This window comes from Solanum dulcamara, chromosome 5 (genome assembly GCF_947179165.1).
Source record: "Solanum dulcamara chromosome 5, daSolDulc1.2, whole genome shotgun sequence".
NCBI lineage: Eukaryota > Viridiplantae > Streptophyta > Magnoliopsida > Solanales > Solanaceae > Solanum > Solanum dulcamara.
Genome location: NC_077241.1, coordinates 14,893,787 through 14,906,389, shown reverse-complemented (window position 1 = coordinate 14,906,389; position 12,603 = coordinate 14,893,787).

Sequence of the window (12,603 nt, the reverse complement as noted above, 5' to 3'; positions counted from 1 at the left end):
AGCGCACAAAGAAATTTTATCATAAGTTGAAGAGGGAAAAAAATAAAGAAGATGCCAATGAAAATTGCCTAGCCACCATTCCCACCGAAGATCTTTTTACAGTCCTTGATACGGATTCGATAAATATTACATGTGACGAGTCAAGTTGGGTTATGGACATTGGTACCACATCTCATGTAACACCAAGGAAAGACTTTTTATTTTCCTATACTCCTGGTGACTTTGTAACCTTGTGTAAGACCCAAAATTTGAAAAGTTGGAAAATAGGGATCAAAGTATGAAATTTCTGAGAAAACTGCAACTTTGTCACTAGGTCCACGGAAGGCCATCACGAACCGTGGTGAGTACCATGCCTCGTGGTGAGACACTGTAATGGTGGCCCTGAATCTCAGACCTGCAGGAAGGGAACACGATGAGGGACCACGGACCGTGGTGAGTACCACAGGATATGATACCCTCTGTGGTGGCCCCTCCCTAAAGGCTTCAGAAAATGACTCTAAGGCTAGGACCACGATTGACCACCATGGTTCATGTAGCTCTTCCTGGACCATGGTGGGTTCCGTGGTGGTTACTCCTGCAGTCCCACGTGCAAGACCTGCACCACACTCATGTTTCACGGGTCGTAATACACTTCATGGACTATTAAGGGTTCTGTGGAGGAAGTTTTGAAACCCTTTCCCTGCAACTTCAGAATTCCAATTCCAAGTCAATTATCACGGACACCACCAAGGATCATGATGAGCATTAGGACCGTGATGGGTCCTCTGTGGTAAGTCCAGTTCAAATTAAGTGAGGGGTAATACGGTCATTCCTCTATTCTTTTATTAATATTTAGGGCGTTTTTAGGACAAGATTCATTATGAAAATATCCTAAATACTCCTAAACCTATTCTTTTCCCTCATTAATTCTCAATCAACTTTAAGACTTCTCTCTCAAGGTTCATTCAAGGGTTCATCTTCTTCATCAAGTTTGACTAGGGTTTCTTCAAGAACAACTCTTATTTTTCAATTCTAAGCTCAAATTCATTCAAGGTATGTAGCAATTGATCCACGAGTCTCTTTCACCAATGGAGTCCCAAGGTTTCTACTTAAAATCTCATGAATTTCAATTGAGTTTGTAATCCTAATTTGATGAATTGCATTGGGCTATTTCAATTATGTTTTAATCATTATAAGCTTGTTTCTGCATGAATTACATGATTTTAAGTTTAATTATGAAGGCTCATGCATGAAGCTATTTTCTATGATTATATTATGAAGTATGATTATGAATTTGATTATTTCAAAGTATTATCATGGTTTTTATTCAAATTGACTATGTATATGAGTTTTACTCTAAATTCAAGTATGAATTATGATTATGAATTACAAGTATGTTCAAGATATGAATTTCATGCAAGTTATGAAGAAAGGTGACTTAGGGCCTTATGTGGTGACCTAGGATCTAATTATATGAATTATGCAAGTATAATTTGTAATGATGAAATGCCAATACTCACATTGCAATTATGTTATGAAATGAGTTATTCTATGAATTATGAAGTATATGAACAAGTTGTGATATATGTTAAGTATATTTATTATTTATATATTCCATGGGATTTGATTTTGCACCGAGTGGACTTGATATGAGGCCCTACCAAAAGCCTTAGTAGCAGCCTCTTGTCCCTTAAACTACGTGCCACTATATGTTGCTTTCATGGATTAGCTAGTGGATCCATATATAGCGTATATACACGACCCTCTAGCGTGGTAAAGTCTACCTTGGCAAGTAGATTTCCCTTTCTTCCATTGTATGATGAGACATCGAGATTTTATTATATAGCTCGCATGGTCTTATTGTCGGTTATGGTTCTATCCCACATCTGTATGTTTTCTTATGCTCAATCATGATTTCAAATATGTCCTTTTTATGCTTTGATTATTACGGTTTTTCTCATGACTTTACTTATCTATCATGCCCTCATACTTAGTACATTCAAAAATACTAACATATACTTTTTGCCTACATTATCTCATAATACAAGGGTTGAGAATCACTCTGTTATCACACGTGGGTAGTAGAGTTTCTTATCGATGAAGTATTTGGTGAGTTCTCATCTACCGGAGACTAGTTATTAGTTGCTTGTTTCTTTTTTCAAAGACGTTTATTTCTTTCATGTTGAGGGTAAGCTAGGGACATGTCTTAGCCCTTGTCATTTTCATATATTAGAGGCATTTGTTGGACATATGTCTAGAGTCTATGTTGTCAAATTCTTATACTCTTTATGATTCATGATTTAAACTTCTTCCCATATTATTTTTCCACACTTACTTTACCCTATGTATAGCTTATGATATGTCAAGAGGCTTGGTTGGAGCCCTTCTCGGTTTCAATCGCCATGTTATGACTAGGACCTAGGTCGGGTCATGATACACTTTGTATCAAAGCACAAGGTTTAATATATCCTAGGGTTTCCAACATGACACGTCAAGTAGAGTCTTATTCATGATTGTGCAACGCTCCACATCTATGAATAGGATGTTATAAGGAGGTTTAGGAAAGTCTTACTTCTTTTCTGATCTATATCGTGCTATAGAGTTTATTCTAAGACTTCCTTTTCCTAAAGATTATCCTTTATGATTTTTAGAAAATGCCTCTAAGAAGAGCACCTACGAAAAGAGGGCTCAACAACAATAAGGACCAAGATCCTCCGATTCCTCAAGATAATGGTCCCCTACCCAATCAAGTGACTAATGCGGAGTTTCAGACTGCTATTATTATGCTATCCCAAGTTGTGGCTAATCAAGGGATTACGACTCCTCTTAATGCTCCTTCTCTGGCTTCTAACCCAAGAGTTTATCGATGAGGTGAGTATTATGGGGGTAACTTCGGAGGAGAAAGAGGAGTTGACAGCTTACCAACTCAAAATTGTTGCTCAAGTTTGGTATACTCAATGAAAGACAAAGAGGGTGGATGAAGGACCTATTCAATGGGAGGCCTTCAAACTTGTTTTCCTTGGTCTCTTTTTCCTTTTTTAACTAAGGGAAGCCAAGGTGTTGGAGTTTATTAATCTTTGACAAGGCAATATGGGAATGAGGGAGTATGCCCTCAAGTTCACCAAACTATCTAAGTATGCTCCTTTATTGGTTGTCGATCCACGTGCTTGAATGAGTTAAGGAATGCCATACCGCCATGCTAATCAAGGAAATGGACATATCTCGTCTCACGACTTTCACCTAGCAAATTGAGAGAGAGAAAATCAAAAATATGAGAATGAGAGATTCCAAGAGAGCCCAGTATAAAGGTTGGTTCTCCAGTGCTAGGTCAGGTAGTGATGGTCTCAACAAAGACAAGGTTCTGAAAAGAAGTTTGTTAATGACAGGGTTCCATACCCTAAGGCTCAAGGAGGAGGTGTGAATGATACTAGCCTTTCATTTCCCAAGTGTGCAAAATGCGGGAAGAATCATGGAGAGAGATGTTTGATGAGGATGGGTGTTTGCTTTGGATATGGCAAAATGGGCTATAGGCAATCCGAGTGACCTCATATTACCAACGAGGATAGAGAAGGTCGTCCTCAAGGCCAAGTTGTTCAAGGTGGCTAAGTTCCACAAGGTGCCCAAACTCAACCTAAGGGTGGTCAACGTAACAATCGATTTTGTTCTCTTCATGGTAGGCAAGAGGTGGAGGAGACTCCCAATATTGTTACCAATATGTTATGGGTCTTTCACTATGATGTTTATGCCTTGTTTATCTGGATGCAAATTTGTATTTTGTCCGTTGTTATATGGCTATGAGGTTTGATGTGTGCCCCAAAGTTTTGCTAGAATCATTTTCTGTTTATACTCTCGTAGGTTAGTCGATTATGGCTAAAAGAGTCTATAAAAATGATCCCATGACTATTTTGCATAAAGTTATCTCTTGCTATTTGAACTTGACATGACCAATTTCGATATTATTATTGATATAGATTGGTTACATGCCTCTTATGCATCCATCGATTGAAGAACCTGCAGGGTCAAGTTTCAATTCCATAATGTGCCTATTCTTGAATGGAAGGGTAATGATTCAGTGGTTAATGGTCGATTTATTTCATGTCTTAAGGCCTGAAAAATAATTTCCAAGGTTATATCTACCATCTAGTTTGGATTAGAGATACTAACTCCGAGACTTCTACTATTGAGTCAGTTTCAATTGTAAATAAATTTCTAGAAGTTTTCTCCGAAGATCTTTTGGGTATTTCTCCTGAAAGGGAAATAGACTTTGGTATTGATCTACTTTCTGATATGCAACCTATTTCTATTCCTCGTTACCGGATGGCTCCAGCAGAACTTAAGGAGATAAAAGAGCAATTGAAGGATTTCTTGAATAAGGATTCCATTAGACCGTGTATCTCTCTATAGGGTGCTTCAGTCCTCTTTTTCAGAAAGAATGATGGTTCTCTTCGAATGTGCATTGATTATCAAAAATTGAACAAGGTCACAATTAAGAATAAGCAGCTCATCCCAAGGATTGATGATTTGTTCGATCAACTTCAAGAAGCAAGCTACTTCTCAAAGATTGACCTCCGATTGGGTTATCATCAACTCCAAGTGAGGGAATGTGACATTTTGAAGATGACTTTTAGAACTCAGTATGGTCATTTTGAATTTTTGGTTTATATCTTTCAGACTAAGAATGCCGCTGAAACTTTTATAGATTTGATGAACAGGGTGTTTAAATAATATTTAGATATGCATGTGATCATTTTTATTGATGATACTTTGATTTAATCATGGAGTGAGGAAGCGCATGCTAATCATTTGAGGATTTTGTTGCAAATCCTCAAGGATTGTCAATTGTATGCAAAGTTTAGCAAATGTGATTTTTGGCTAAGGTCGGTTGCTTTTCTTGGTCACATTGTTTCTGGAGAAGAAATTATGATTGATACAAAGAAGATCGAGGTCTTAAGAATTGGCCTAGACCGTTGAGTCCTTCTGATATTCAAAGTTTCTTGGGTTTAGACGGTTATTATAGATGGTTTGTGAAAGGTTTCTCTTCCATTTACATCGCCCTTAATTGGTTTGACTAAAAAGAAGGTGAAGTTTCAATGGTCCGAGGCATGTGAGTAAAGCTTCTAAGAGTTGAAAGATAGGCTAGTTCGAAATATGCATAGATTAGCCCATTTGGGTGTTCGATTGGTCGATTCCAAGGATAGTGGTGTTATTGTGGAAAATGGTTTCGAAATCATATCTTGTGGCAGATGTAAAGGCAAAGCAAGATGGTAATCCTGCTTTGGTTGAATTGAAGAAACCGATGGATAAAAAGGCCATTGAGGCTTTCTCCCAAAGGGGATATGGTGTTTTAAGATATCAAGGCTGATTGTGTGTGTCGAATGTTGATGGCTTTAAAGATATGATATTGTTCGAAGCTCATAGTTCACAGTATTCTATTCATCCAGGTTCTACAAAGATGTATCGAGATTTGAGAGAAGTGTATTGGTAGAATGGTATGAAGAGAAACATTGCAGAATTTGTGGCTAAGTGTCCTAATTGTCAATAAGTGAAAATTGAGCATCAAAAGTTGGGAGGTTTAGCTCAAGATATCAAGATTGCTAGTTGGAGGTGGGAAGCCTTAAATATGTACTTCATTACAGAATTGCCTCGTATACGTAGGCAACATGATTCTATATAGATAATCATTGATCGTATGGATAAGTGGGCTCACTTTCTCCTAGTTAAGGCTTCATATTCAATCAAAAACTATGATAGATTGTATATTCGAGAGTTGGTTAAGCTTCATGGTGTTCCATTGTCTATCATATCTGATCAAGGTACTCATTTTAAATTTCAGTTTTGGAGAACTTTCAAAAAAGGTCTTGGTACCCAATTGAAGCTAAGTACAACCTTTCACCCATAAGCAGATAGTCAGGCAGAACATACTATTCAAATATTAGAGGATATGTTGAGAGCATGCGTGATTGATTTTAAAGGAAATTTGGATGACCATTTGCCGTTAATAGATTTTTTTTATAATAACAGTTATTACTCTAGCATTGAGATGACTCCATTTAAAGCTTTGTATGGTAGGTGATGTAGATACCCTGTCGGTTGGTTCAAGGTAGGTGAAAGTGCTTTGATAGGACCCGAGTTGGTATTTGAGCTGTGGAGAAGGTTATACTCATTAGAGAATGATTGAAAATGGCCCAAAGCCGACAAAAGTAGTATTCAGATGTGACGAGAAAGGAACTTGAATTTGAAATTATTGATTGGGTTTACTTGAAAATTTTACCCATGAAGGGTATGATGCGTTTTGGTAAGAAAGGGAAGCTAAGTCCCCATGATATGTTGTCCCATATAATATTTTGAGGTGAATTAGCAAGGTGTCTTATAAGTTGGATTTGCCTTCAGATTTGGCATCGGTGCATCCGGTGTTTCATGTGTCATTATTAAGGAAGTTTGTTGGTGATCTTAGCTCCATTGTTCCATTGAACAACATTGAGGTCAAAGAGAGTCTTTCTAATAAAGAGGTTCTGGTTAAGATCTTGGACCGGCCAGTTAGAAAGTTGAGAAACAAAGAAATAGTTTTAGTTAAAGTGTTATGGAGGAATCAAGAGGTTGAGGGTGCTACATGGGAGGCCGAAGCCAATATGATATCCCGATATCCTCATCTCTTTCCTTTCGTGCCAAGTTGAGGTATTTAACTCCTTTATTATCCAATTAGCCCAAATCATGCATTTCAATTGTTTCATGGTTTTATATGCATTCATGTTCATGAAAATGGTTTTAAGTTGTATTTTTGCTTAAGATTAAAGATTTCATGTTTTATGCATTATTGAGATATTTTGCATTCATGTTGGGCTGTTATGATCCTTTCCTATTCCTTTCATGCTAGCTTGAGTCCCATTTGAGGAAGGAATGTTCCCAAGGGGGAAATATTGCAAGACCCCAGACTTTGGAAAGACCAAAAAAGAGGATCAAAGCATGAAACTTTTGAAAAAACCTATAATTTTGGCACCAGGTGATGAGCAAGGAAGGCCATCACGAGACATTATGAGCTCCATGCCTCGTGGTGAGCCACCTTGGTGGTGTGCCTGAAGCTCATACCTGAAGGAAGGGACCATGATGAGGGACCATGGGCCATGGTGATCACCGCGGGCCGTGTTGCCCTCAGTTGTAACCCCTCCCCAAAGACCTCAGAAAATGACTCCAAGTCTAGGATCACGATTGACCATCATGGGTTGCATAACTCTTCACGGACTGTGGTGGGTTCCATGGTGTAAACTCTTGTAGACCCACCTACAGGGCTTACACCACGCCTATGTTTCACGAGCCATAATGCACTCCATAGACCATGAAGGGTTCAGTGGAGGAAGTTCTGAAACCCTTCCCCTACAACTTCATAATTCGAATTCCAAGTCAATCATCACAAACACCATCACAGGCCGTGATGAGCATCAAGGGATGTGATGAGCATCTCAAATCGTGATGGGTGCTCTGTGTTGAGTCCAGTTAAAATTAAATGAGCAGCAATCTGGTCATTTCTCTATTCTTTTATGAATGTATATGGACATTTTTAGGACTAGATTCATTACGAAAATATCCTATATACTCCTAAACCTATTCTTTTCCCTCATTAATTCTCAATCAACTTTATGACTTCTCTTTCTCAAGGTTCATCCAAGGGTTCATCACCTTCATCAAGTTTGGCTACGGTTTCTTCAAGAACTAGTCTCTTTTTTCAATTCTAAGCTCAAATTCATTCAAGGTATGTAGGTATTGATCCATGAGTCCCTTTCACCCATGGAGTCCCAAGGTTTCTAGTTAAAATCTCATAAATTTCAATTAGGTTTGTAACCCTAATTTGATGAATTGCATCGGGCTATTTCAATTATGTTTTAATAATTATAAATGATCATTATAAGCGTGTTTCTACATGAATTACATGATTTTAAGTTGAATTATGAAGGCTCATGCATGAAGCTATTTTCTATGATTATATTATGAAGTATGATTATGAATTTGATCATTTCAAAGTATTATCATGGTTTTCATTCAAATTGACTATGTATATGAGTTTTACTCTAAATTCAAGATGAATTATGATTATGAATTACAAGTATGTTCAAGTTATGAATTTCATGCAAGTTATGAAGAAATGTGACTTAGGGCCTTATGTGGTGACCTAGGACCTAATGATATGAATTATGCAAGTATGATTTGCAATGATGAAAGACCAATACTCACATTGCAATTATGTTATGAAATGAGCTATTTTATAAATTATGAAGTTTATAAACAAGTTATGCTATATGCTAAGTATGTTTATTATGTTATTTATTTTGTGGAATTTGACTTAGCATCGAGTGTACTTGAGGTGGGGGCCCTACCAAAAGACTTAGTAGCAGCGCCTTGTCCCTTAAACTACGTGCCACCATAGGTTGCTTAATGGCTTAGCTAGTGGATTCACATAAAGCTTATGTACATGACCTGCCTAACAGGGTAAATTCTACCTTGGCAAGCAGATTCCCCACTACTAAAAAATATGAAAAAATGATGTAAAAAAGCAACGCAGTCACTTTTTTGCTCGACGCTTTTAAAAGAGCGACGGAAAGGATCGCAAAAACTGACGGACTGCGTCGCCCCTAAACTTTTTAATTAAAAAAATATAAATAAAAAATGATTGACTCCTTCGTTTTATTTTTTTAAAAAGTAATTATTTAATATAAAATGATGGACTATGTTGTTTTATTCTTAAAGTTTTTCAGAAAAGCAATGGATTAATGGTCTTCGTCCGCGCTTTTTGATCTTGGTGCTCTTAAAAATTTTCAAAAAAGCGACGGACGTAGGGTCCCTCAACCCTTTTTTGTTCATCAACCCTTATTGCCTCAGATTATACCAATGCGCATGTTAGTTCTGCAATTTATTGAGACATAGCAGCTATTTGAACCCCATCAACGTCCTCGGCTTGATGCTATGATCCAATACCTTCTAAACCTGATTGGAGTTATCATACATCATTTCTAGAATCTATTCCATATATTCGACCCTTGTGGCTGCCTCCAACCACTTTTTTTGTCCAAATTTGAGTGGACTTTTCAAGAGTTAGCTGGATCGAGTCTCCCATATCACGTATGTGCCACTCATAATCTTGCTGCATATTAAAAAATAAAAGTTATAATTAATATATATATATAGTTTGAATCAAATTATATTATATATTATGTTAAATAACTTACATAGGCTCATCCGGTCCTTTTCTCCACCCACTTATCCGGATCCGATGTATTAGTCTTTTTCTTTTGATTAGTCTTTTTAAAGACTTCATGATGATAGGGAGTGCGTTCCAGTTCTTTTTTCTATAAATAAAAATACAATTAATAAAATAATATTTTGTCAAATAATTTATTTAAGAAAATGAATTTAAACCTAAAATTTAGAAACCTTACCATCTTCTTCTGAATTGTACCAATACTCTTTGCACTTCCAGTGGGCAACGAGCCACCCTTTAAGCTCTTCTAATTGTTGATAAAAGCATCTGGCTTCTTCATTAGGAGTTTCATCAAAATATTGTTCGGGTTCCATCCCACCTTGAACCCCGAAAGCATCATTGACTATTTCATGAACTCTATCATATTAAAATGTATCATGTTGAACTCTATCATGTAGAACCTTATCATGTAGAATCATATCATGTTCAACCCTAATTTGACCATGTGATGCAATCATATTATATTTATCCACGGACAGCAAATTATAAAATATATTATTCAATCCATCTATTTCTTCATGATCAACCCAAACAAAATATCTAGGCTTAAATCCATTACTATATAAATGAACTATAACTATATATGAATTAAAAAATTTCAAGCATCTACATTCACGACAAGGACACCTAACCAATCCATTTCTCTTAAAAATATCAAGTGGCATTGCATAATCGATAAAACTTCTTACACATCAATAAATTCAGGTTTCAAACCACCACCAACTTCATAATACATGTTATACATCCACAGACGATGATCCATATACAAAATTATATATATTCAAGCTAAATTAGTTCATAAAGACTACAACTCATCAAAACTACAAGTGTCATTAATTCAAGTTATAATTAATTCATTCATATAATAATTAAGTTCAAGTTATAATTAATTTAAGTTATAATTAATTAATTCATATAATAATTAAGTTCAAGTTCTACTTAATTCAAATTATAATTAATTTAAGTTATAATTAATTAATTCATATAATAATTAATTCCAGTTATAATTAAGTTAAAGTTCTAATTAATTCAAATATAATTAAGTTCAAGTCCTAATTAATTCAAGTTATAATTAAGTTCAAGTTATAATTAAGTTCATATTCTAATTAATTCAAGTTATAATTAATTTCATGTTCCAATTAATTCAAGTTATAATTAATTTTAATTTCTAAATAATTCAACTTATAATTAAGTTCATATTCTAATTAATTCAAGTTATAATTAATTCAAGTAAAAATTATGTTCAAAGATCATGATATTCAAGTTGAAGTTCTTAATTAAAATATCCTAAAATTCAAGTATCTAAGATTTACTATTGTAATTTCCGCTTATTTATTTATTGTCATTACCTATGAAAGCTAAAAGAATGCTAAGAGGCTTATTTGGGGTACTTTCGGGTTTCTCGTTCGCCATGTCACGTCTAGGCCCTAGGCTTGGGTCTTGACACAGTCATTCGATTAATAACTATCCAAATCATATAATGTTGCCTACGGGTACGAGACAAAACATACAAAGAAGTCCATATTCAAGTCTTTCCACTTCCAAGTAGGAATCTCAATATCTTGGGATAAACCTCCCAATTTTTGGTTCTCAACCTTCAGTTGTTGATAATTAGGACATTTGGTCACAAACTCCGTAATATCCTTTTTCATACCATTTCACCAATACACTTCCCTCAAATCTCTATACATGTTTGTGGAGCCCGAATCAATAGAATACCACAAAATATGAGCTTCAGACAGTATCATTTCCCTCAACCTATTAACATTGAGAACACATAATCAACCTTGATATGTAAGCACAACATTGTCACGCCCTGAGAGGGTATTCTAGGAGTGGCCGACACTAAGAAACCATCTCTGGCCTTCGAAAGAACCACTTGGTCTCATCACTCATTCGTTCATTAGTGGAAGACTTAAGTGAAAATAAGGATTCTTATATGGGCTCACCATCATCAACATCAAAGGAAAGAAATAATTCTTAGAAGAAGTAGCTGCAAAGGAAAAGTACTCCAATTACATCATCAAACTTTGTTTATGAAGCCTCTAACACTATCAGACAGTGCCGATGACATGTCCAAGGCTACCTCAAAAGAAACATAATACTCAATAATAATAAAAGGATAAATAGTTCCTCCGAATACAAGAAGGACTCACCAAATAGCTGGAAAGTAATGATCTTCAACAATGCATCTGTTGAGGATCTCTAGCACTTGTATCTACATCATAAAATGATCTAGGTCAATTGACGTCAGTACATGGAATGTACGAGTATGTAAAATGGCAGGAAAGTAAGAATTGACATCAAGAAACTCCTATAAGGAGGACTAAGCTTAGAACTTAACATCATCTCAACATCAATATGAAATGCAAGTTTAAAAATAATAATAGTAAGCAATGCTTACTCAGTTTGGAGTTTCTCTAATTGACAACGATCACCTATGAGCTAGTGATGATACAACGAAGCGATGTCGTTGCCACATCCATCCAATAACTTGCCATGGTAAATGACATCACCATCTTGGATTCAATCATCAATTCTTTTGCTCTTTCAAAACTCAATAAAATACATATATAGTAATTCAAACCACTCTTTTTGTCAATGAATATTAAAAATCAACATATTTACTCAAAACAACCATAAAAATATTCATGAACATCAAATCAATTAGGGTTCATGGAAAAGTAGCCACGAACAATAATTCCAATAATATGAGAGTTAAAAAAAATAATCTCAATGCATAAATATATCTAACTCAATAGAAGAAAAAATAATTCATTTAAAATTTAAGATTGGGTAAAACTCAACTATAACTCAATAAAAATGAATTTAAATTTTGGGCGCATGGACGAACTCAATCCAAAGCTATGAATAGCCTTACATACGTAGAATCTGAAGCTTTACTCCGAATTGAAGAACTCAATGAACACTCTTGAACCCCTAGACTTTTATCCTCACCAGAGCATTTTAGTGTACTACCCAGAGTATAAGAATCACCGGAATAGTATTTTTACACTACTAAAAACTATAATTATATTTGAGAATAATTAAAGAAGTGTATAGAGAGAAGAGTTGCTTGAGAAAGCTTGATGAATAAAATAAGGAAATAAGGTGAGTATTTATAGGCGTGGAGGAGGGACCTAACAATAAATAGAAATAATTACAAAGGATGATCTTTAAAATTCAACGGAGGATTGTGATATCATGGGTGATGTTAAATGAAAGACTATTGATGTCCTGAGTAATGTTAAATTGATCTATATCTTTTCATGGTTGGTGAGATGAATATTGTTTTAACAGAATACACTTTTTCAGAGTTGTATTTGAATAAGATAAATTTGTAATTAGGATTTTGTTTCTTCATATGAATTGTA